This window comes from Canis aureus, chromosome X (assembly GCF_053574225.1).
Source record: "Canis aureus isolate CA01 chromosome X, VMU_Caureus_v.1.0, whole genome shotgun sequence".
NCBI classification, from domain to species: domain Eukaryota; kingdom Metazoa; phylum Chordata; class Mammalia; order Carnivora; family Canidae; genus Canis; species Canis aureus.
The window spans coordinates 108,223,125-108,248,711 of record NC_135649.1 but is presented as its reverse complement, the minus strand read 5'-3'; the positions used below and the strand labels follow the sequence as shown (position 1 = coordinate 108,248,711).

The following is a 25,587-nucleotide window of genomic DNA, read 5'->3' as shown; positions in this document are numbered from 1 at the left end:
AATCAAAATGTTACCATTACATAGATGGCCAACCCAGGACTTAATTCTCATGACAAAGATGGAAAGACAAGCATGGCAGAAATTGACTATTCACATGATGAGTCAGTGGTGAGGGAAACCCACAAGGATGATGTCGTCAACTCTTCTCAGTTTATATTTACTACAGAATGTATAGTTTTTTCTTTCCAATACTATCTTCCATCTTAAAAAAATGAATCTTTTATCAAGACTTTCCTTCCCTCTTTGTCACTCTGGAGGTTATGAAAAATATTCTTGCTTTTTAACTAAAAATCTTTACAACACAAGATCTAAATTTGGTTTTTCAGATTTTTTTCTGTTAGAAAAGTTATAAATATTCTCATTTTCTACATTTTGCACAACATTTTTATCCCTTCTAAAATTAGTCTACCTCTCTACCCCCCCCCCTTAGAGTAAGAAAAATGAAATGAGCCATGTCAACATTCTAAAGCCTGGGGAAACATGCCAGAAATGAAGGTCTGTGGAGACTGATGGAAGAGAAAAATGCACAGAGACAGCACCCAGTGTAAGTCAATTCTCCATTTCTAGATTTTTAAAAAAGCAAACCCATTTTAGAGCGAGGATAGGAGGGGGAATTAAGAATGTATAGCCAATGATTAGGTTTGAAGCTCTCTCTTGTTGATATTTTATTTTTATGTTTGGACACTATGTGTAGTGTGCCAAGAGGATATGTCTAGCTTTTCATTGACCTCACTGACTTGTATTTCCTATCAGTGGCCCCAGTGAGTTCACATCTGAACATTAATTATAACTTTAGGAAGGCAGGAACATCCACAAGCAGCAAAATGCTAGACCTGGATGCAGTAGTACATCCCTGACAAGCTCTGTTATTTAATATCCCTTTGCCTTATGAGATCAAATTTCTGCTCTGGTGTAGAGATTTCTGTAAAAGGTCAGTTCTGATATTGGAAGGGAACATTTAATCAAAAATAGTATGTAAAAAGATAATGCAGAGATTATATCAAATAATAACCTTTATTCTCTCTGACATAAACCAACTATTACCAAGAATATTGAAACTCAAAGCTTCTGTGTGTTGAGTCATATTTAGAGAATTAATATTAGCTATAAAGTAGCTATTACACAGAATATTACAATGCAAAACCATTGTGTTATATTTATAGAATTAGTATCATCCATGGAAAAAATAACTTTTTTGTATTATTAAAGTTAGCAGATGCTCTTGTTTCATTCAAGGCAATGCATCATTTAGTTATTATTCATGCTGTTGGTAAAACTGTCACTGAATTTTTAAATATATCTCATTTAAGTTCAGCTGCATTATGTTTTTATTTTAGAAGAAAAAAAGAAACACAAAAGTACAGTAAACATTTTATCTTAAATGATAAAATTCTCAAGTATTGTTAACATAAAACCATGCAAAAATTAGTTGTCTATGTCGTTTTTCAACAACTTATTAGGATATAGAGAATTAATAATATAGAATAATCTGGAAAAATTGAAGGAATCATAATGATTTTAGTAAGAACTAATAGGCACCAGTGTTGTGTGATATTTTGCAGGATAACAATTGGGTAATTCACACTTGAGTATGTTGTTGTTACGCACAAGGTAGTCCATGGCAATCAATCCCAATCCCCACACCATGCTTCTTCCTTGCAGTTAACTGCCTCAAGACCCCTCCTGCCTCAGCTTTTCCAATCAGCCCTCTTTCTTTGTACACTCCCATCTGGTCCTTTCCCAGGTAGATGCAGAAGCCTGCTTGAATCCCATAGTAGCCAGAGTGGTTACAGGCATGTGCTTTGATGGTAGCTACTCTGGGTTCAAATCCCAGCTCTGCCACTTTCCAGATGTGTTCTCCATACCTGGGCTAACAGTACCTGATTGTCAGGGTGGTTGTGCGAATCAAATGAGATAAGGTATGGAGAGTGCTTGTGGGTGCGCAGTATGCCTACATTCAGCAATGCCACTTCCTGTTTCTCTTCTCATTTGCTGTAGTCCCGTACATTCTCCCCATCTGGCACTACCCACATCTTCTGCACCCTCTTGGTTTCACAACAGTTTCCATCAGTGGGTGCGTAATCAGAGCCTTGAAATGGCCTCTACAAAATCCTGCAGTTAGGCCTATAATGGGACATGTGGGTGGTTCAAGGGGTCGCAAGTTCTGGAAGCTTCACAGTGAGTTCTACTAGGGAAGGGGCCATGTATTCTTCATCCCCAACACAATCCCTGTGCCTGGAATGCAGCCAGCAGGTGCTGAATAAATGTTCATGGAATAAATCCAGTGCTGCCTCCTGCCATCAGGGGTTCCAGACTGGGCTGGAGGAGGGAATAGAGGAGGGCATTCAGTTGTGTAAATGAGTACTTCTAGGGGAATTTACCTCAGGACTCAAAAATATTTCACTTGCTAATCATCTCCGCAGTTTACATTGTGCTTTCACATTCGGTACTTAAGATTTTACTCCAATCTACTCTCCACAGAGCCTTCAGAGTAATTTTTCTTAGATGAACCTAAACTTGGCATTTTCCTGCTTGAAATCTTTTAGAGCTGGCTGGCTGACTTCGGATAGAATTTCAACTTCTTCCCAGGGTAGGCTCAGTCCTTTTTTTTTTTTTTAAGATTTATTTATTTGGGGGAGAGAGAGAGAGAAAGTGGGGAAGAGGAGCAGAGGGAGAGAAGCTCAAGCAGGCCCCTCACTGAGTGCAGAGCCTGCCAAGGAGCTCTGTCTTCTGACTCTGAGATCATGATCTGAGCCAAAATCAAGAGTCCAGTGCTTAATTGACCGAGCCATGCAGGCGCCCCAAGCTCAGTCCTTCTATACATAATTTCTGCTCTTCCTTTTGTTGTCCCCTGCCCTCTCTTCTTCTTAGACATAGGGAACCCTCCAAACATATAGACCCCCTTGCTAGCCCTGCTTTCACATGGGCATCTCTGCCTTCTGTTTATGATGTTCCCTCTGTCTAGAATATACCCTCATCTACCTAGGCCACAATGTCCATCTATCAGTCAAACTCAAAATAATTTATTGGGCTATGGTATTGGTGATGGAAGTGTGAGGCACAATTGGCTGAGGCTATAGGGACAGGAGATGTGTTTAGAACATCTGTATCCCGGACATGGGAAAGCCATGGAAATGGTTGGACTTAGGGTTAACTAGGAACTTGGTAGTCAAGGTGGAAGCAGTTTGAGGCTTAGGGAATGTTTTTTCTCTTTTCTTTTTTTTAAAGATTTATTTATTTGAGACACAGAGAGAGAGAGAGAGAGCAAGCGAGCAGTGGGGAGGGGCAGAGAGAGTCTTAAGCAGACCCCACTGAGCACAGAGCCTGACACTGGGCTCCATCTCATGACCCTGAGATCACGACCTGAGCCGAAGCCAAGAGTCAGATGCTTAACCCCTTAACCAATTGTGCCACCCAGGTACACCCAAGGGAATGTTTTGGATAGGCCTGCTTCTTTATACCCAAGGCTAGCAGTCCCAATGTGGAAGTCAAGTTGGTATGAGGGGCAATACATACATGTTACCTTAGTTTGGATTCCCTCAGAAACTGACCTTGAGACAAGGATTTGAGTACAATTAGTTTGTGTGGGAGGTGATCCCAGGAAGCGCTGGTAGGGAAGTACTAAGAGGGGCAGTGAAGGAAAAGAAGCCTGTAGAGGAGATGTTATTGAACAGCATACTGCTGTGGGGCTCAGTGTACATGGTAGTCAAATTGTACATGGTGACCAGAGATGAGACAGGTAGAACCAAGGAGACACCAGTCTCAAAGACAGCAGGCCCTAGAAAGTGCAGATAAACAGCAATGAGGAGGCACTGGGGTGGTTCCTTATGAAGATTATGGCTGAGAAGCAGGGGAATAAGTGTCAGAGCACTGAGTCAGGTAGGTCATGGGAGTTCTGGGCCTGACTCCCTTCTCTACGGTGTTCTATCTGTGAGTGCCTGGCTATACTATTGGACCCTTCAGTATCTCAGTTTCCTCACAAGGAAAATCTATCTTACCTGCTTACAGATGATAGGAACAAGTGAAATGATTTATAAGAAGCTCTTTGAAACCTGCGTGGCATCATAGAATTGTCAAAGGGATCAAGATGGTGAGGAACAAATTGGGAAGAAGTTTAATTCTAAAACAATTTTTTAGTCTCCAGCTAAGGGGCTTCACATGACTTCCATGAAGGCAAAAGCCAAGGTCAGGTGACCAACCGAGCTTGAACACTGAGTTATAAACATCTGGCTCTGGTAGGAGGTGTGTAGAGAGGGCACAGAATTTGCTTCTGGCAGCAAGGAACAGAGTGTTGGTACTGCCATTGAGACCAGCAAAGGCTACTGTGAACGACACTGTGTGACAGGTGACCCCAGTCTCCTGGAGTAAGGGTGCTGGGGTGAAGTGGGAGATGAGGATCTCAGATTTTTTTAATGAGGACTTGTATCCTGAAAGGAGTGCGTATAATCCAAACTCTATTACTTTTCTTTCTTTTTTTTTTTTAAATTTATTTGTTTGTTTATTTATTTTATTTATTTTTTTATTTTTTTATGATAGTCACAGAGAGAGAGAGAGAGAGGCAGAGACATAGGCAGAGGGAGAAGCAGGCTCCATGCACCGGGAGCCTGATGTGGGATTCGATCCCGGGTCTCCAGGATCGCGCCCTGGGCCAAAGGCAGGCGCCAAACCACTGCGCCACCCAGGGATCCCTATTACTTTTCATTTACATCCTGCAAATCAGTCATCCCAATTACACTTCTCTCGCAAGGCATCGACTAGATACGAAATTTCCCCTGAAGCACTGCAAGGCTGCTGAGGTCATCCTTGCAGTGGCTCTTGCTGAGTATACTTGCTCCTGGTGTCATTGTGAACTGTCACAAAGGGAGGTAAGAGAGTGGCTGCCATTTCCCTTAGGATATCTATTATCCTTTTCCTCAAGGGATCTTGATAACGGTGTAGTTTTTGGTGAACACTGTTTAATGGAAGGCATTTTGTGAGAGCCTTGAAAAATATAAAGGCTTGACTGGATGGTTTAGCCCCTACACTGGAATTTTCCAAATGTGGAGCAAGAGTACTGGTAAGAAAACCAATGAATGAGCTAATAAGGGAAGATGTTGCCTGTGATAACAGAGAATGTAAGAATGCCATTTTATTAGAGTCAAGTGAGATAAAAAACATCAAAGTGGGTCTATCTGGGAAGCCCCCCATTCTTGGAATAGGAAGGACGTAGCTAGTGTTTTACAAATAATCTCTCTCTCTCTCTCTCTCTCTCTCTCTCTTTAAGAGCTTTTAAGGGAACCCAAACTAAGACAGTGGTGGACATATGTTCTTTCGGGCATCTTTTATTAAACGAGTCTCCTGTATTTGGGGAATTCTCACGTTAGGTTCCCATGCCCCACATTGCTTTCTCAGCTGCCCTTGTCACTTGGGCACAGGTGTTTGTCCTAAACTCTGCCAATCAGATGCACCCACATGAGACTCTGATTCAGGAGACAGCAGGGTGAGAAAGGTATTACACAAAATTATTGTTCAGGTGAGGGTGGCAGAGGACGATGGAAAGGCATTGAGCCGTGAAGGCCATAGCATCCCATCCAGCATAGCCATGGTATGAGCCCCGGATGACTGTACCCCGCCGTGATGGCAGCAGCAATATAGCAAGATCTTTACCAGAGCAATCCAGTAGTATGATTTGGGTGTTGTTCCTGGACATATAGCCTCCAAGCTGATCCTCCCAATGTTCTCTGAGCCACCAAATACTGTATAATACATGTTCATGGGCCTAAACTAGCTCAAGTGCCAGGGCAGAAGCCAGCTCCTCAGCAGACCCCTTCTTCCCAGCAGAATGGGCACTACATTTCCCAGCCTCCTTTGCTGTTGGGTGTGCCATATATCTGAGTTCTGGCAATGGACACGAGTGGAGGTGATGTACCACTTTCAGGTCCCACCCATAAAAACCTCCCAGGCATGGTCCGGCAGCTTTTTTCATCTCTGCCAGCTGGATGCAGAGCATGATGTGGCACAAAACCCCAAGGGAAAAGGAACCTGGGTCCTGAATAAGCACTCAGAAGACCACCTATCACTGGAGAGCACCCACTTCAGGATTCCCGGGAGTGATATATAGGTTTCTATTGTGTTATTCTCCTGAGAGGCTGGAGGTTCTCTGTTCCAGCAGCCAGCATTGCCCTAATGATACAATTGGCTTCTCTTGTTTGCAACAGAACCGAAACACGCGATGGCAAATTCAGGACACCCAAGGCCTTCAGTAAGCTGGAGAACAGAGAACAAAGGGAGGTGGAGCAGCAGATGAGACTGGGGAGAGAGGCAGAGGCCAGGGGAAGGGACAAAGCCTGATGGGTTTGCTTTAGTAACTGCGAACTCCCACACCACCAACCTCCAGAGAGAGCCCTAGGAAAGGCGCAGAACACGCTTAGTGTATCCAGAGCGATTATTCCTCCTCAACTATTGATTATGCTTCTTGGCCGAATACATTAGGATAGCCTTGGAGGAGTGGATGTCGCTTCAGGGAGAAGCCCCAGAAACAAATAATGAATGGGTGGCTAAGATAAGCGAAGTAAGGATACATTTTAATGTGAAGAAAAAGAAACCTCCAAGGAAACTTCTCCGGCCTTGTGAGGGAAGGCCTAAGTTAATGACATAAAGGGATGCCAGAGGGGCCCTCCCACATAGTTAGGGACGGACAGGGAGGAGAGGCGCCAAGTGGGTTTGCTAAATGCAGGCATTCCTATAGGTACCCAACTGTGAAATTAGACGAGGATAGTGCTTAAAATAAGCTAGAATTGCATGACAGGGAGTTAGGAAATCTGGGTACGTCAACCCAGTCTTACTTCCCTGCGCTCTGGGAGATGTATAGGCAGTACTAAAGAACAGAAAAGGCTAGTATTCACCAAATAAAATCATGCTGTTTGGAGGCTCTGACTTAGAAGCCCAGCATAGATACCTAGAGTTCCAACTTTCGATTGCCGTGAGCTACTGCATTTTCATTTGGCAAAATCCAATACCTTCTGCTTGTCTCAGAAAATAATAGGCACAGCTATATGTCTTGTGTTTTCCCTTTTACAGAATTCATCATTTTCGTAATTCTTTCCTTAATGTCTATATTTCCTGACAGAGTGAGAGCTTTCTGAGGACATTGGTCTACAGAGTTGTTTTATTTATAGTCATCCCTGGCACATGCCACCTAGCACATAGGAGACATTCAATAAATGTTGCCTAAATGAACAAACAAAAGGTACAAAACACAAATAACATATGTATAACAAGAAAGGTGTAGTTAAAGGATAATGGATAAATAGGAAAAGGGGAAGTTATATTCAATCAGGAAGGCTATCAAGGGGGTACATTTAAATTGTCGGAAGGGTGAGGAGGATTTAAAGCTCTGAAGATGAGAGTGCAGAAAAGGAGTGGTGGCAGCAGTACAAGGAAATTCTTTCAAGTGAAGGAGCAGCAAAAGCAGAAATGGAGTTTGGGTGGCTCAGTGGTTGAGCGTCTGCCTTTGGCTCAAGTCGTGATCCTGGGGTCCTGGATGGAGTCCTGCATCGCGCTCCACTTGAGGAGCCTGCTTCTCCCTCTGCCTGTGTTTCTGCATCTCTCTCTCTGTGTCTCTCACGAATAAGCAAATCAAATCTTAAAAAAAAAAAAAAAAAGCAGACCCTGGAAACATGGAATCAGGTACAGGCAGCTTATTTAGGAGATGGTCCCAGGAAGCAGGAAGAACCAGTTGCATGATTTTTTTTTTTTTTTTAACAAAGCAAACCAGCAGGGTCACTTTTTTCTTTTTTTTTTATTTATTTATGATAGTCACAGAGAGAGAGAGAGAGAGAGGCAGAGACACAGGCAGAGGGAGAAGCAGGCTCCATGCACCGGGATCCTGATGTGGGATTCGATCCCGGGTCTCCAGGATCGCGCCCTGGGCCAAAGGCAGGCGCTAAACCGCTGCGCCACCCAGGGATCCCGAACCAGTTGCATGATTATCCCTGTGGGCAACTGGGACCCAATGCCTCTGAGGACCCTTTTGTCTCAGAAATGTCTTCCCAGTGTTGGGGGATGCTGGAACATTTATCCCCTCTCATTCCCCATTGGCTGAGAGGTTTTCTTGAGGACAGTAACTGCATCCGCCCCACCCCAGTTGTGCTTCTGGACTGCCCTGGGAGTCCTGGAAAATGTTTTGGAAAAAGCTTCGGGAAAAGTCCCAAGACAAACAAAGCAGAGGGGCATGGAAGCTCATGAGGTGGCATGCTCGTAGCATGCACGGTAACTGTCTACACAGCTGAAGCGGACATCAGAGGTGGGCTGAGGAGACATGGAGCAGAGCACAAAAAGTGTCTGCCACAGTCACCTCTTCTTGGCCTCTGGGTGTTTGCATATTGTTGCCTGCTATGTACCAGACCCTGCAACAGGCCCTGCACACATAATACAGAACAAAACTGTGTAGTCCTACCTCTCATGAAACTTAGAGCCAGTGAAGGAGAGAAATGTTAAATACATAACACATTAATTACAAATTATATTATTGCCACAAGCAAACGGAATGCTGTGGTGGGGAGTGAGGGCAATATGATAAAGATGGGCCAATTATGCAGGGCTTTGCAGAAAGTATTAAAAATTTTGCTTTTTTCCCCTAAGCAGTATTGGCAACCACTGAAAGAGTTTTAATTGAGGGAACGGCACGCTGTCAATCCTCATTATTCATAGGTTCCATGTTTTCTACTTCCAATGGGGCCCAACATTTATTCGTAACCCCCAAATCAATACTCTCAGCACTTCATTGGTCCTTTGTGCATATGCGCAGAGTGGCAAAAAGTGTGAGCTGCCTGCTGTGTTCCCGGTGAAGGTCACATAAGGCAACACTCTGCCTTCTTGTTCCAGCCCTCATACTGCAAACAATGACTTTTTTTTTCAGTATATTTAGTGCTGTGTTTTTAATATTTCTGTGATTTGGGGGCTGTTGGTGATTTTGTTGTTTAAAATAGCTCCCAAGCCAGTGCTGAGGTATTGTCCAGTGTCCCTAAGTGCAAAAGGCTATGATATGCTTTATGATGAAACTATGTGTGCCAGATAAGCTTCACTCAGGCACGAGTTATAGTGCTATTGGCTGTGAGACTAATGTTAATGAATCAACAATCAATAAGATATCTTATTGATTATCTTATATCAATAAGATAAGATGTCTTTCAACATAAACACACATAAAACAAGGTTATGTATTGATTGGTTGATGAAAATGTGACCAGGGGCTCACAGGAACCTAAGTCTGGATTTCCCCTAGGAGCAATGCTTCAGTATTTGCCAACCCAGGGTTCACAGTAACTTTGAGAACATAACCACTGTGTGGGGCACCTGGGTGGTTCAGCTGGTTAAGCCCCTGACTCTTGATTTCAGCTCAGGTCATGATCTCAGGGCACGTGCGATTGAGCTCCGTGTTGGGCTCCGCACTGGGCATGGAAACTGCTTAGATTCTCTCTCTCCCTCTGCCTCTCCCCATCTTCCCCTCGCCTCTCTCCCTCTCTTAAAAAAAGATTCTCTCTCTCTCTCTCTGCTCTCTCTGTCTCTAGATTAAAAAAAAAAAGAACATAACCACTGTGAAGTACAAGAATCGACTGTATCTGGTTATGCTGTGAAGGAGGTTCCTCTGGTTGCTCTGCGGAGGACAGATGGGAAACCAGCAAGAGTGTAAAAGCAGAAGTAAGTTGTAAGTTCACTGCAATCATCCAGGTGGAAGATGATGGTCATGTGGGCCAAAATGGTGGCAGGGGAAATGGAGAGTGGTGAATTCTTTCTAGGTACATCATGAAGGTAGACGAGTCATGACTTGGTGATGGACTGAATTGAGAGGAGGACAGGAAGTGGATGGAGGTAAGCAGAGAGATGTGTTAGTTATGAATGATTTTCAGGTTTTCAGCTTGAGCCAGGAGCTCTCTGCTAAAAGAGCAAAGTTTGAGAAAGTTTGGAATTACACTAGATTTGGAAGGAAAGATTCAGGTGTCCTTTTTGGTGATGCCGTCAACTTCTAGGCCCTTAGAGTGTGAAGAGAAACTAAAGTTTATGGAAGGGGCCATCAAATAAATTGATACTTTCAGTATAAGTGTTACAAGCTAACATAGAGGAATGCGCCGGAATGTCCGACGGCAGAGAGAACAGGCACCTGACCCAGGCAGTGTTCAGAGACAGCTTCCCGGGTGATCTGGCACCTGAGCTGAGACTTAGAGGATGAATTCTAGTTGTTCAGCTGAGTGTGGGAAAGATGTTCCAGAGGTAGCATGTTTATATGTATTGCTGTAAGGCCTCTCAACTGTTCTTCTTGGATTTCTCCTCTTAATTAATTCCACACCCCACTAGCTGATAAATGCACAGCTACTACCCCTCTGTTTGGAAACTTTGGAAATCCATTCCTGACATTCATAGTCCTCTCAGGCCCAGTGTCACAGACCATTCTAGCCCTCTCGCCTGTGATCAGCATATGAAGGTGCAGCATGGCACTCCTAAGGATTGGTGATATTCATAAAGCAAACAAGAAAGGCAGTGGTGTTGCAGAAATCTGATCAGAAGGCTGGTGTCAGGAAGGGGCACCTGCCATGGATGCGTCAGGCTAGCACACCTTGATGAGACCACCTGTCGGATCATCTCCCAGACTGCCTTTCTCTGGAAGAATAAATCAAAAACTCCGGATGACTTAAGTGGGAACTGGTGTAATAAAAAGACCTGGGGCAGCTCACAATATGTCTCCAGGACGCTGGACTCTAGTTCTGTGGACCCTGGGTGCCACGTCTGGGGCTGTCAGACAGTGGTCACTGCCTCCTCTGCCCTGGAACCCGGATTGCAGCTGCCACTGTCCTTGCTGCTGCCGCCACCACCACCAAAATGGATTCCCACTGTCCCTGCTTCTTTGTTTTAGCTGTCTCTCAACTGCAAGTCTGGGAAGAGCGCATGCAATTGTTAAAGTAGTCTCAGACGGGCAAGTAATGTGAAAGAATAAGTGTAATAAGACATTATCCACCTTGAGGCATCTTTTCTCCATAGCCAAACCTATTTCCTTCAAAAAATAAATGGCACAGCTTGGTCTACATACTGTCACATGATCTCTAAGGCCCTTTTTGCCTCTGAGACCTATGATTTGCTCATGTTCTATAGCTAACTACTTTTTCAGTGGGGGATTTATTCTCCAGGGCAAGGCCATTACAAAATATATGGACATCTTTCTTGGTTCATTTACTTCTCAATTTTATGCCACCAATTTTTGTTTCAAACTGGAATGGAAGGGCAAAATCCACATTTCTTCAGAGCAGCAGACTGCATTAACTTAATGTCTCAGTATTATGAGACAGCCAAAGGGCTGTGTCAAAGATATTTAGTTGTTTTTACTCTCATAATTACACTGGTTTTAGCAAGATGGGTGTGATTTCCCAGGCACTCTATTACAGTTGGGAATATGAAACTGCCTTTCAAAATTGCTAAAAGCACCTCAGTGTATCTGCAATATGATAATGCTAATCCTAGCTTGACATAAATGCTAGTTTTATGGCTGCATACTCTGTAAAAAGTGTATTTTAGCCTGAAGAAAATGCCAGTGTTCAGATAGTTTTGACTTTATTTTGTCTCTCTTGGTCTGTAATAATCATGTTTAATTTTGACACGTTTAGTTAGACATCTTGAAACCCTAAATGCTCTGTTACAGTAAAAGAACTTGGAGCTGAACTGAAATTTCAGTAATTTGTTGAAGAATTGTGTAACCTACGGGGAAAATTTAGTCCTATGCACACTGTCACTTAATTATATCAAAATGTAAAAATCACTGTCACATTTCTATTTAGACCTTCAGTGGAGGATGAAGTAATAGAATTCTAAAATCTCTGCTTTGGTAAGGATTGTTCATGTTCATCTTTTGCAGTGTTGCATTGAATTATTATTAGATTTTCTGTGAAAAAAGGGTGGTTGTGAGGTCAAAGAAGTCTGAGCAATTCTACATTCTGTCTCTCTTGGGGGGATTCATAGTGCATGTTAATACTTTAAGGGACCAATAAGGTTTTTTTTTTCATTTTTTAAAGATTTTATTTATTTATTTATTCATGAGAGACAGAGAGAGAGAGGGGCAGAGAGCGAAGCAGGCTCCATGCAGGGAACCCGTCGTGGGACTCGATCCCTGGTCTCCAGTATCACACCCTGGACTGAAGGCGGCACTAAACCGCTGAGCCACCGGGGCTGCCTGGAACCAATAAGTTTTGTGGTAAAGAAAGCTGTTTAACTTTGTAGTGTGCTTCTTAAATTTGATCATAAAATTTGTCTTTTTGCAAAATCATTTTGACATAATGAGATAATCAAAGGTTCCACACAGTTTGGGATGCCTAGGTGGCTCAGTTGGTTAAGTGACTGACTGGATTTCAGCTCAGGTCATGATCTCAGGGTTGTAAGATTGAGCCCTGCATCAGGTTCCATGCCTAGCATGGTCTGCTTGGGATTCTCTCTTTCTCTCACCCTCTCCCCGTCCCTGCCCTTGGTTCCTGCTCTCTCTATCTCTATTTAAAAAAAAAAAAGTTCCATACGGTTTGGGAAACACATCTATCATAGCCTCCTACCCCATTCGTAACATTCTATTTTTTTTAAGATTTTACTTATTACTTATTTACTCATGAGAGGCACAGAGAGAGAGACAGAGACAAAGGCAGAGGGAGAAGCAGGCTCCCTGTGGGGAGCCCGATGTGGGACTCAACCCCAGGACCCCAGGATCACAACCTGAGCCAAAGGCAGACGCTCAACCATTGAGCCACCCAGGTGACCGCCCCCCTCTTCATACATTCTTGTCATATATATGGTCATCCATGCTTTGTCTGGTGGCTACCTCGGCAAATTCAAATGAAGCATTAAACGAATAGATCTTGGTACCGAGGTGAGCACAGTGACTCATTATTACATTGGGGCCTCCAAAGAGAGAACTCAGCTGAACTGCTAAGTTACAAAGGAATAACTTGATGAGCTTTAAAACATAAAGTGAGCAGCTTATCCATACAACTTTCATCAGACTATCTTACAGTCAAACATCATTAGTCAAGAATGCCTTGAGAAATCCTTGAGTATTGAATACTGCCCTTAACTTGTCATCTCATATTGTTAGAACTTTCCTTTCTTCTGGAACTACTACTGTACTGCCCATAGTTAGAGTGGATATACATCAGTCATGTGCTACAATACTGTGCTTCTTTCAATATCAGTCAAGAGGCATTTTCATAGGTTTGTAGCCACGGGGTGATGGTTGCCATCATCTGTCATATTTGGAAATGGAAGGTGTGGCGCTACTCTATGATTTTTGCATTGTGACCAATCCCTCTCAGTTCTGGGAAATGACTCAGGCCTGGCCAGTCAATGCAATCCTTCCCTCTTACCACAGTGATTGATTCAGCAAGGAGCAAGTGACTCAAGGCAAGCCAATGAAACTTGACTCTGGATTTTGTGTTTGGGGAGATAATTCTCCATAGATCTTTCACTTTTCTGCACATCTTGCAAGTGAGTCACTGAATGCCCTTTATGCCTATCTTTTCAAAGAGTTTTTTTTTGGTAATGTTTTTATTTAAATTTCAGTTAGTGTAATACAATGTAGTATTAGTTTCAGGTGTTTCCTTTTCGTTTAGGCCTTTTTAATGAAAACATTAAATAAATATTAAATGATTTTCCAGTAATTATTTTTTTATATGCACTAAAGAGTAATCTTCAAAGAGGGACAAATCTTAGGTTCAAATGGCACATTTTTCTAATAGTAAACTGCAGCCATTATGTGCCCCACCAAAGCCTGTGCTTTTCCCCCACCCTAGAACCCTTAGGCTCAGCAGCGCAAAGACTTTGAACAATCAATTAACTTTTGTGTGCTTTAGTTGCCTGGCTGACACAGTGAGGATTAATAAGAGTAGCCACCTCACAGGCTTGTGGTGATCAAATGAGTTGCTACATGGGAAGTGTTTAGGGGGTGGGAAGGGGTAAAGGGAGGGAGCAGAGGGCAGAAGGGGCAGAGTGAAGGATTTCAGAGAACCGTGTTCACTGGGAGACGATCCCTCCCACCTACCAGCTTCCTTTTTCTTCTTCTCACTCCCACTCAACAGAGAAAAACAAGCAGAAAATAACTTTATCCATCCTTTTGATCATTTCTCTCAGATCACCATCCTGGGTCCCCGGCTCTAGGTTTCTCTTTTCTTTGTCGTTAATATTCACAACTTTGTTCTGGTCTTTAGTTTTCTTTTCTGTTTAGATATCAGCTTATTGTTGTTGTTGTTGTTTTTTAATGGAGGCTTTACCTCTCCTCCATTCCTGACTTCCAAGACTCACAAGAACACAACAGTCTAAAACATATTTCCACATGGCTTCCTCCCACATAATTTTGACCCTTTAGTGAAAAAAAAGAAAGAAAAGAAAAAAAAATCGTCTGAAGCTTAAACAACATTGAAACAGATACTTCTTTAGACTTAAAAAAAATCAACCCTTAAAATACGCAAATGCGTATTTTGCCCTCCTTAATTTATTTCTTAATAGTTTAATATCAATCTTATTAGCAGCCACTGATTTGAATGAAAATCTTGCTCAAGTCACTGTTCCCTTGGCGTCGTACCCCTTGGGTTTGGCTTTTTTTTTTTTTTTTTTGGTCTCAGCTTTGGACTCTTCTTCAAGAGGGTAGGGGCAGATTGAGGGGGGAAAGGGCAAGGGGATGGGGATGGGAGGGGCATTCCTGTGGCTCATTCTCATTGCTTGCTGCTCCGCTTCCTGGAAAGATGTTCATTTTGCTAATCTACCAGTGAGACAACAGAGCTCTTGTTCTCCTGTTCACGCCAGTTTCATTCTATGAGGGATTTGAGATGATTGTCTCCTTAATGCTGCCGCAGACACTCTGGGAACAATGGGAGAATCTGGGCTGGAACCAGTCTTTCTTATCTAGTGATGAGTATATGTCAAAAACAAGAATGAAAACAAAGGTGAGCGACGCTGTCATGAACACTTAATAACATGGCTTGGCCGGACTCCAGCTCTTTCATCTCAGGACCCCTTCACACAATGGAGGACCCCAAAGAGCTATTGTTTATGTGAGCTATAACTATCAGTATGTACCATATAAAATATTAAAACAGATATTTAAAATTAATTCATTCTGAGATAATATTAATAAACTATTACACGTTATGATAAATAACATTTTTAAAAATATAAATTACTTTTTCAAAACAAAAAGCATTCCCTGAGAAAGTAGCATTGTTTTTACAATTTTGCAAATCTTTTTAATGTCTGGCTTAAGAGAAGATGCATGGATTATCATATCTGCTTCTGTGATATCATATCATACATCATGTAGCTTCTGGCAAAACTCCACTGCACATTTGGAGGGAATGAAAGGGGAAAAGATAATGTCTTAGTGTTATTGTGAAAATAATTTTGGCCTTACAGGCCCCCTGAAATGGTCTTGGGGACCCTCAGGGATCTCTGGGCTCCACTGTGAGAATGGCTAATGCAGATGAACTTAATTTTATTTATTTTATTTTATTTTAAAGATTTTATTTATTTATTCATGAGAGACACAGAGAGGGAGGCAGAGACATAGGCAGAAGGAGAAGAAGGCTCCCCATAGGGAGCCTGATGCGGGACTAGATCCCAGGCCCCCAGGATCACGACCTGAGCCAAAGGCAGATGCTCAACCACTGAGCCACCCAGGTGCCCGACAGACTTATTTTTAAAGTGACCTCAGGCAGTTAAAAGTCACAAAGGAACAAAAGGATGGTACAAAAGGCAAAACCAGATTCTGTATGATTAAGAAGGAAATGATTTTCTTTTCTAGGTGACTTTGAGAAATAAGATTTTGAGTAAATCAAATATAGGGAAAGCTAGATCATCACTGTCCCATAGAACTTTCTGCAATGCTGGGAGTGTTCGCATCTGTGTTGTGCGATACCGCAGCCACAGCCACAAGTGGCTAGTGAGCACTTGAAATGAGGTTAGTGAGGTAGAGAAATGGCATTTAAAATCCTACTGTTTGACTTAAATTTAATCTGAAATGGCACTAGGCCACGTGGCTAGTGGCTACCATACTGGACGGCACAGTTCTAGACAGAGGGACTGCCTGGAGGAAGCCACTTCTTCAAAGGAGCGAGAATTTTCCTGTTGGAAAGAGACACCATTTCGTTTTGGAAGAAAGAAGCCTCCACTCCCAAGTGACCTTAAGGAAAGGGTCAGGGAGATGAAAATGAGGTTACAGATGGCTTTCCGGGTGGTGGTTGCCACTCTGCTTTTCACAAGGGAGTTTGTGATTGCTGGAACATGGGGTAATTTTTAACTACTATTGCAGGACACTGTCACTTCCCAGGGTATGCTCTTCCGTCGCAATCGCCTGCACAATGTTACTTGAGATGATTTGAGTCCTTCAGGGACACCAGGATCGGGCCATCTCCAGAGGGTGCTTGCTCCCACCCTGAAGGTGGTGATCCTGATTGGAAGGAGGTACTCTTCTTGCTTCACCCTGGTCCTGACATTGGCCTTGGAGAGATGTGTAAGGGAGATCAAGGGGTAGGACACTGAACAGGCCCGGGGGTGTTGTCTTGAACACACAAGGGGCTCAGTAAGGGTTAGCTTTGTTGTTTCTCAGGGATGAGGAGCCTGGAAAGCAGGAGGTGGAGCTGGAGTTGGTGCACTGGCTGCTGGTGAAGTTTTTGGGCTGTGAAAGGCCCCAGGCTGCAGTCCTCCTTCTGGATCCCAGAACAGGACATTCCCGGGACAAGGGGGTGTGCAGCAAGCTAAGGCGTGTGCCTGCGAGTGGGGTCTCGGGTTCCTCATCTACGAAATGAAAGGCTTTGGAGATCAGTGACCCACCCACATCCAGGTGCGAAAAGATGTTCCTCTGCGCCACAGTGCCACCACCCATGAAAACCACTGAACTAGATGAACACTGTAAGTCCTTCTAGAAAAGAACAGGGTTAGCGTGTGGATCGTTGGCAAAGAACTGCAGCAGTTCTTTTGCCGTTTGAACACACTTGTGGGCGATTAAAGTGAGCTGGAATAATTACCGTGTGGTTTTAATCCGTGTAGACACAGCCAATAAAGGTAAATCACAAAATGACCTGCCCTTTTTCGTCGGGGTAACAATTACCCTTAATCTAGGTCTTGATAGAATAAGGACCTGCACGGGAATGTCAGCAAGGGGAATGGAGAGGAAGTGCGTTGGAGAGGATCCAGAGAAGAGCAGAGGGTATGGAGATCCGCTGCAGAGGGAAAGGAGAGGCAGGAGGCAAAGGTGAGGGAGGGCCGTGGCTCTCCAACTGTGGCTTCCTGGACTGGCAGCAGAGTATCACCTGGCACCTTGTGAGAAATCATTGAGCCCTTCTCTATTTACTGAATCAGAAACTCTAGGGCTGGGGCCCAGAGATCTGTTTTAAAAAGCTTCCCATGTGATTCTGATGTACACTGAAGGTTGGCAATCCCTGGTGATGTGGGTGCTGTCGGTGCCCCACCCATACCCCCGTTCCCAGGCTGTGCACCCCTCTGCCAGCTGCCAGGAATACTGGCTGCAGATGCACCTGTTGCTGAATGGGAGCCACTGTCCTGAGAGGTTACAACCCTCTGCCCCTTGCCCCAGAGCCCAGAATCTGATTTTGGGGTACAAAAAGCTGGCCCCTTAGTCTTGAGAAGGGACAATTTGTGGTGTGATTTATGCTCTGAATTTCACCTGAGGCCCCATCTTTGCTTCTCTCCTTTCCCTGCCCTATTCTGCGTCCCCCACTTCCTAACAGGCCTAGAGCAGTTTTTCACTCAACCATAAGCATCTGAATCCCTGTCTCAGGCTCTGCTTCTAGGCAAAGCAGATGGCTCTAATGTTGGGAAGCTGAGAAAAGGCTCCCATGATGGCAATGAATATGTAGAGAATACATGACTTATAATCACACAGTCTGATGTTGAGTTTAAAAAAATTGTTTTTTTTACAGTAATACATTTACATGTTTCAAAAATCAAAAGGCATAAAATGGTATGTGGTAAAAAAAAAGTCTCTCTCTTAAGCCATTCCCTGTCTGCCCATTTACAGGTCACCACAGTGGTTAGTTAATCAGTATTATTTCAGGGACTTAAAATGCATATACAAGCAAATACAGATTTATATTTTTTCTCCTGTCCCTTTGCCACAAAGGATAGATTTCTATATATGGTGCTCTGTATTTTGCCTCTCTCCCCTTTACACTATATTTTGAAAGACTTCCCATACATGTACATAGAGAGCATTCTCATTTGGTTTTTATAGGATTCCATTGTAGGGACATACCATGGTTTTATAACCAGCACCCCTGTTCATAGCCATTTAGGTTATTTTCAATCTTTGGCTTCCATCTGAATTTTGAAAACTACTGAGCCACACAAAGTTGCCTGTACAAGTGTGATTCTCTACATTGTGGGTGTCCTACATTTTTAGTAGTCAGGTGTTCAGGAGGGACAACACTCCTTTTCTAGGGGTCATGTTAAAAATATGAGGGTTGTATTATGGAGGGATTTCCCCTTTACAAAAACTCTATGTATGAAATGATATTTGGAAAAATAGCACATAACTTAAGAGGTGATGATTTCCTTTTAAAAATGCTTCATTTAATAAGTTTACCCAACTGCTCCTTTAAATGGAGAGTTGCTAAGTCTTAAAAATATGATTTAATCCTACAAAAATTTAAATTACCTTCATCTTTGTAGAAACACATCTAGTGTATTAAATAAAGCAAGCTGCTCCTATGTTGTTTTATATTTATCACATACTGTATATGGAATTCACAAAGACCATTGGGGCATTAATATTCTTGCGCTGAAATTTTGTTACGGTGAATGGGTATTGGTTAGGGTTTGGCAGTCCCCCTGTTGAGTAAACATTTTTGTCAAAATGGCACTTATTTTTATGAAATTCAATCTGAAATGATCCTTGGGGATCTTGAAAGATGTAGCTCACTTCTTAGAACCTAGCTTTGGAAAATTTTTGCTTGGCATTGTAGATATTTTATTTTTAATCTGAAAAATCTTTTTAACTCTCTTTACCAGTTTTCTCCTTCATTTATTAGAATCCTATAGGTAAGATAATAATTAACATTGTCTCCAAGAAAAAAAAAGGAGGAATTCTGAATTTTCAAAAAACAGATTTCCTAGAAATCAAACTTTTGTTTCTCCAGTGGTTGAGGGATGCCTAATTAAATTAAAGCTACTCTTGTGACAAGTAATTTTCTATGTGTTTTCTCTGTTTTGATATATCAGACCTATATGGCATAAATTACCATTTCATGTTCAAAATTTGTTGTTTTCGTTCACTTAAAGTAACACTTTACTGTTAATTCCACCAATGTTACACCTAAACAGATTGCAAATACAGAGAAGTGTTACCAATACTGTTTCCACAGAGCAGGGAAGTTGCAAAATGTTAATTGAATGGAAGGATTTGGTTTTTATACATGAGTGGGTATTATCTCAGTTATCTCAAAGATCGGGATTTAAAAATCCTCAGCCCTAAGGACGCACTATTATCCTCTGAAGATGCAAACTAAAAATAGTAGTTGTTGCCACTTGGGTATATACAGGTAAGCAAGGCGAAGAGGTGGGAGAGCGGAGAGAGCGATCCAGCCGATTGAGCGAGTGAGCTCTTATTACGCTGGGAAGGAATTTGAACTGAAAGGGCACTTTCTCAATTTCCGGATGAGCCCACAGAAATGACAGACAGTGAAGAGTCAAAGACATTTTTGAGCAGGATTTTGTGGCCAAACATGGAAAACAGGGAAAGCATTTCATGTTTTATCCATGTGCTTGGTTGTGCCAATATTGGCTGAATGTTGCATAACAACACAGTAGCTGTGCTTACCGCAGCTGTCGTTTAAGGAATGTGGCAGATTTGCCTGACTTAAAAAATCTTCCAGCAAAAATTCCATTTTTACTTTAGGAATTTTACTTAGGAATTGAGAAGAAGGCTCAGAAGAATGCAGAGTGGAATGCTTGCTGCTATTTACTTGTCCTGTCCATCCTCCCTGATATTTGGGCTAGGGGAGGGCACACCGCGGAGAAATCACCAGGGGCTTGACAGGGGTCATGGGGGGGGTGTGGGGGTGTGGGCTGGGGGGTGGGGTATTCCTGTTCCACCACAGGGTTACGGTGTGTGAGGCCGATGGGCGAATAGAATCAACTCTGCGGGAGCTGGGGAGGGAGGCTCTTGCCCCAAAACAAGACGAAGTACAGAAACAAGGCCATCTACCTAATAAGGAGTTAGGAAGCCAGTGGCGGGAAAGCCAGACAACAGGAATCTGGGAGCCTGAGTGTACTTTTTATGCAGTTTCCTTGTGGGTTTTCTCCTTTCTCTCCCTTCCTTGACGGCCTCCTTTCACCAGATGACCTGGTGTGGAACTCTGAAAATCTAAGAGCTCACCCATCTGGAATGTTAAGAGGCAGCATCTAGATAAGAGGGTTTGGATTACACGAGAGAAACAGGGCTGCTTTTTCTTTTTTTCTTTCTTTTTTTTTTTTAACCTTTTATCATTTTGGGTTTTAAAAAGAAATTGTAAAATACACATAATGTCAATCTACCATTTTAACCATTTTTAAGTAGACGGTTCTGTGCTTTTAAGAACATTCGCATGGCTGTGTAACCATGACCACCATGCATTTCCAGAACTTTTTCAAATCTTCCCAAACTGTAACTCTGTCCCCATTAAACCCTCACTGCCCATTCCCCCTGCCCCCAGCCCCTGCTGGCCACCTGGCACTTTGTGTCTCCAGGTACTTCATGTAAGTGGCCTCTTTTTGAGAGCATCAAGGTCCTACGTGGCCCTCTTTGCTGGGTGCTTGCCTGCTGGGGCCTCTCATTTGAATGAGACACTACTGCATACTACTAGTGACTGGGACAGACAGGAGGGTGTCTTTCTAGTCAGGCACATGCTCAGTGAGGACTCAGGGCACAGTGACATGTGCACGCATGCCCATGCACATGGCCAGGGGCGGGGACAGGAGGAAGCTGCCATTTTATTTATTTATTTAATTTTATTTTTTAAAGATTTCATTTATTTATTCATGAGAGACACAGAGAGAGAGAGAGAGGCAGAGACACAGGCAGAGGGAGAAGCAGGCTCCTTCCAGGGAGCCCGATGCGGAACTCGATCCCAAGACCCCAGCATCACGACTTGAGCTGAAGGCAGGCGCTCAACCACTGAGCCATCCAGGTGCCCCGGATGCTGCCATTTTAGACTGAACTTTGGGAGGAGAGTCTCTGTACTTCATTTGTCCACTGGTAGACAGAGGAAGTTGAATTTTAAAAGCTGTTTAATGAGGGAATGGTGAGGGCTGGGCAAACATGATTAGTCACAGAGCTCCGGGCCTAGGTTATTTATTCTCTGGAGAAGCCCAGGGCTTGTGAGTGGAATGGATTGCTGACTGGGAAGCTGAGTAAATTTGACCAAGAGGCCTAAACCTAGGGGGAGACTGGTCTCTTTCTGAGCTCTATTGACACTGAATAGAAATGTGGGCTTAATTCCAATTTGTTTCCTAGCAAAATAAATACACAAATATCAAGGGAACTTCCTTGTTTTCAGAAAGAGGAAAGAGTCGAAGTTATTATAAGTATGAAAGGCAAATGAAAAGGAGATGAGTGGTTTTGAGGATACGATAAAAATATCTTGGTAGGCAGTTCCACGTAAGTGTAAAAGGATACTCTGAAATCTTTCCTGGCTGCAAGGGCAAGCAGCAGTGGATTACATTCCCCAGAAAGGTTGTGGGTGTGATTATATTCAGGGATATGCTGGGCTTGGACACCAGACCGAATCACAACATAAACATTAGAAATAACGCCTTTGTTTTTGCAAAAATCACGACAAATTCGTCTCTCTTAAAATGCCAACATTATGTTAAAATCTAGATCCAAATATGCATGTAAATATTTATGGAGTAGATGAGTGAACAGTATATATCCTCAAGAACTATAAAGAGTTCCCCGTTTAAAGACACCCTATGCATCTTAAGACACAGCCACAAATTCCCGGGTCCTACACTATTTAGCTCCCGGCCCTCACCGCTGCATTTGCTTTAATTTGGGGCTTACGATGGTGGACCCCTTCTCATTAGGAGCTGAACTGTTAGATCCAACGTTGTGCTCTTTCAAGCAGAGAACAGTCTGCCCGTGGGCAGTGTCTATCCGTCACTTCGTTTGTTTTTTTTTTTAATTTATTTTTTATTGGTGTTCAATTTACTAACATACAGAATAACCCCCAGTGCCCGTCACCTGTCACTTCGTATAACAAACCAGACATTTTAAAAGTGAACTGAAAACTCAAGGTAGGCCCTTTGAAACTTCCCATTTCTTGTAGCAGTTTTGATCATTTAGTATTTATTTAATGGTTTCATGTCCCAATTCTAAAAAAATAACACATGTGTATTGTAGAAATTGTAGGTATACAGAGAGGTGTAACAACAGCAACAAAATCACAGGACTGGTGATCTACTCTTCAGAGATAAAATATTGTTCTATTCTGATGGTTCTTCTCCAGTCTAGTTTGCTATATATATATATATATATATATATATATATATATAATGGAGATAGGCAGTTTTTCATCTTCCTTTTTCATGTAACATTTCATCATAAGCATTTTTCTCAGCCATTAAAGATTTTTTCAAACATGGTTATGATAATGGCTGCATGAATTCATCCAGTGGCCACACCGTACTTTAACTATTCCCCTTGGTGTCAGACATTTAGGTTCTTTCAAGCTTTTGTTATCAGAGATGGCTCTTTGATGAGCTTTTGTTTTCTACTGATCTTTGACCTTCTAGGGTCAGAATCCCAAGGACTGGGAATGAAGACTTTTTAAAGTTCTTAAACATTGTACTACATTCCATTCCCTCAGTTACACTGTTCGCCAGCAGAGCAGGAGAGTGGCTGTTAGTTTTGTCTTTAACATAGAGTAAGCACAAGAATGTGAAAACAAACTTTTCCGCTTGGGTAGGTGTAAAATGATTATCTTAGGGTTGTTTGAATTTGTATTTCTTTGATTGCTTAGCCTGAAACACTTGAATATGCTAATTGGTTATTTGTGTTTCTCTTGAAAATTGTTCGTGTCCTTTGCCCAGTTTTTTTCTATTTGTTTGTTTGCCTTTTTTATGCTTGATAAGAGGTTTTTTTTTTTGATGCTAAAAATAGTTTTTTTGTCACCAGTAGAACCAATAGAAAACTCCAAAGGAAAACAGATGTTCATAACAGCAGTACAAATTCGAAAGCTCCTGGGAGGATTTTATGAAGAAAAGTTTTAAACTTTATTGAAGGACCTGAATACATGGAAAGTTTGCTACATTTATACTTAGGAGGCCTCAGTAGTCTATAGTTGCAAATTTTCCCCTTAGTAAGTTATAAATTCAGTATAATTAACAAAAATCTCCACAGGATTATTCTGAGAACTCAACAACTGGTTCTTAAATTAATATGAAACAATGACAGCACACATAAATCTTAAATAATTTTGAAGAGAACAAAAGATGGCAGTGGGGGAGGGAGAGACCCATTCTACCAGCAATCAAGGCATATTTCAAAATTCCAACAATCGGAAACAAATGGTATTTTGAAACAGGAAGGGACAAACTAATATAAGAAACAGAGGAGAGACCCCGCCCCCTCTAAAAAGAGTCAGTGATGTATAAACTGGCTTGCTTCACAAATGAATTGGGAAAAGACCAACCATATTCGATAAACAGTTGGGACAATTGGTTCTCCATATGGGAAAATGGGAAAATTAGATCCCTACATCATATCCCAAAATAAACTTTGCTACATTGAAGTCCTAAAAGTTAAAACAACACCACCAACAACAAAACAAATGTGCCCTAAAAGAGAAGAAAATTTAAGAAGAGCATCTTAATGACCTCAGCACATGCAGTTATTAGCTCTTCCCAGGACGCGGCTGTCCCTTCCAACTTATCTCCCTGGTTTCCCTTAGGCCTCCCTCCACCTGTTCTCTGCACCGCAGAACACAGTGACCCTTCTAAATTGTAGCTAAGCTCAGGTTCCTCCTGCCTCTCTGCAAAGGCCCCCAGGTGGCCCCTTCCCTGCTCACCTCTCTCTCGCTTTGTTTCCTATGTCTTGCCCCATTTCCTACATCTTGCCCCAGGCTGCCAAATTCTGACTTTCGGCCCCACTGATCTGCTGATTGTTCCACAAACACTTCAAACATCCTTACCATCCCAGAGTCTCTTCTCTGGCTTTTCCCTTGGTCTGCAATGCTTTTGCCCCTGATATGTGCAAAGCTCATTCCGTCACCCTCCCAGGTCTCTGGTTAGAGTGGCATCCCCTGATCACCCTAGGTAAAGTAGCTCCCTTGTCCCTCTCCAACCACTTAGGATTGTTTACTTTTCTTCATGGCACCTTCACTCCCTGACAGTAAATTCCATATTTATGTAAGCTCCACAAGAGCAGAAGCCGGGACGCCTGGATGGCTCAGCGGTTGAGTGTCTGCTTTGGCTCAGGACGTGATCCTGGAGTCCCAGGATCGAGTCCCACACTGGGCTTCCTGCATGGAACCTGCTTCTGTCTCTGCCTCTCTGTCTCTCTGTGTCTTTCATGAATAAATAATTAAAATATTTTTTTAAAAAACAAACAAGAGCAGAAGCCTTGTCTAATTCATTACTATAAGTAATAATAGAACAAAGCAGACATTCAATAAACATTTGTTCAATGAGTGAATGGTCTTAGGTTAGGTTCCCTTCCTTCCTTCCTCCCTCCCTCCGTCCCTCCCTCTCTCTTCTTCTACTTTCCCTCCCTCCCTCTCCTTCTACTTTCCCTCCCTTCCTTTATCTCTTTTTTTCTTTCAACAAGACATAGGGACGCCTGAGTGGTTCAGCTTTAGAGTGTCTGCCTTTGGCCCAGGGCATGGTCCTAGAGTCCTGAGATCAAGGCCCATGTTAGGTTCCCTGCATGGAACCTGCTTCTCCCTCTGCCTATGTCTCTGCTTCTCTCTCTCTCTGTGTCTTTCATGAATAAATAAATAAAATCTTAAAAAAAACAAGACATAAAAAGCACAAATCATAAAGTAAGAGATTAATAAATTTGTGTATCAAAATGAAGTACCTGGGGGTGCCTGGGTGGCTCATGTGGTTAAGCATCCAACTCTTAATTCCGCTCAAGTCATGATCTCAGGGTGGTGGGATCAAGCCCCTGTTGGGCTCCTTGCTCAGTGCGAAGTCTGCTTGAGATTCTCTCTCACCCTCTGACTTCCTCCCCTGCCCCCCACCCCTCTCTCTTTCAAAATAAATAAAACAAACAAATAAATAAAATCTTCAAAATGTAAAGTATCTGTTTGGCACATGACATCATAAAGATGTTAAAAGCCATATGATGAATAGTAGGCATTCAAAACAGACTAGAAAGCCCAGAAATAAACCCATGATTATATGGTCAATTAATCTTCAACAAAGCAGGAAGGAATATACAATGGGGGAAAGATAGTCTCCAACAAATGGTGCTGGGAAAATGGACAGCTACATGCAAAAGAATGAAACTGGACCACTTTCTTACATCATACATAAAAATAAATTCAAAATGGATTAAGGGCCTAAGTGAGAGACCTGAAACCATAAAGATCT

At 42.6% G+C, this 25,587-nt stretch overlaps 1 long non-coding RNA gene across 1 annotated transcript in view; it reads left to right on the top strand.

Annotated features, from left to right (window-relative positions):
- LOC144308120 (uncharacterized) overlaps window positions 1-25,587 on the top strand; it is a 65,553-nt gene that overhangs the window by 1,264 nt on the left and 38,702 nt on the right. Inside the window, exon 2 of the long non-coding RNA XR_013374751.1 lies at window positions 431-544. This is a non-coding gene — a long non-coding RNA (uncharacterized LOC144308120). The remainder of the gene's footprint in view (window positions 1-430; window positions 545-25,587) is intronic.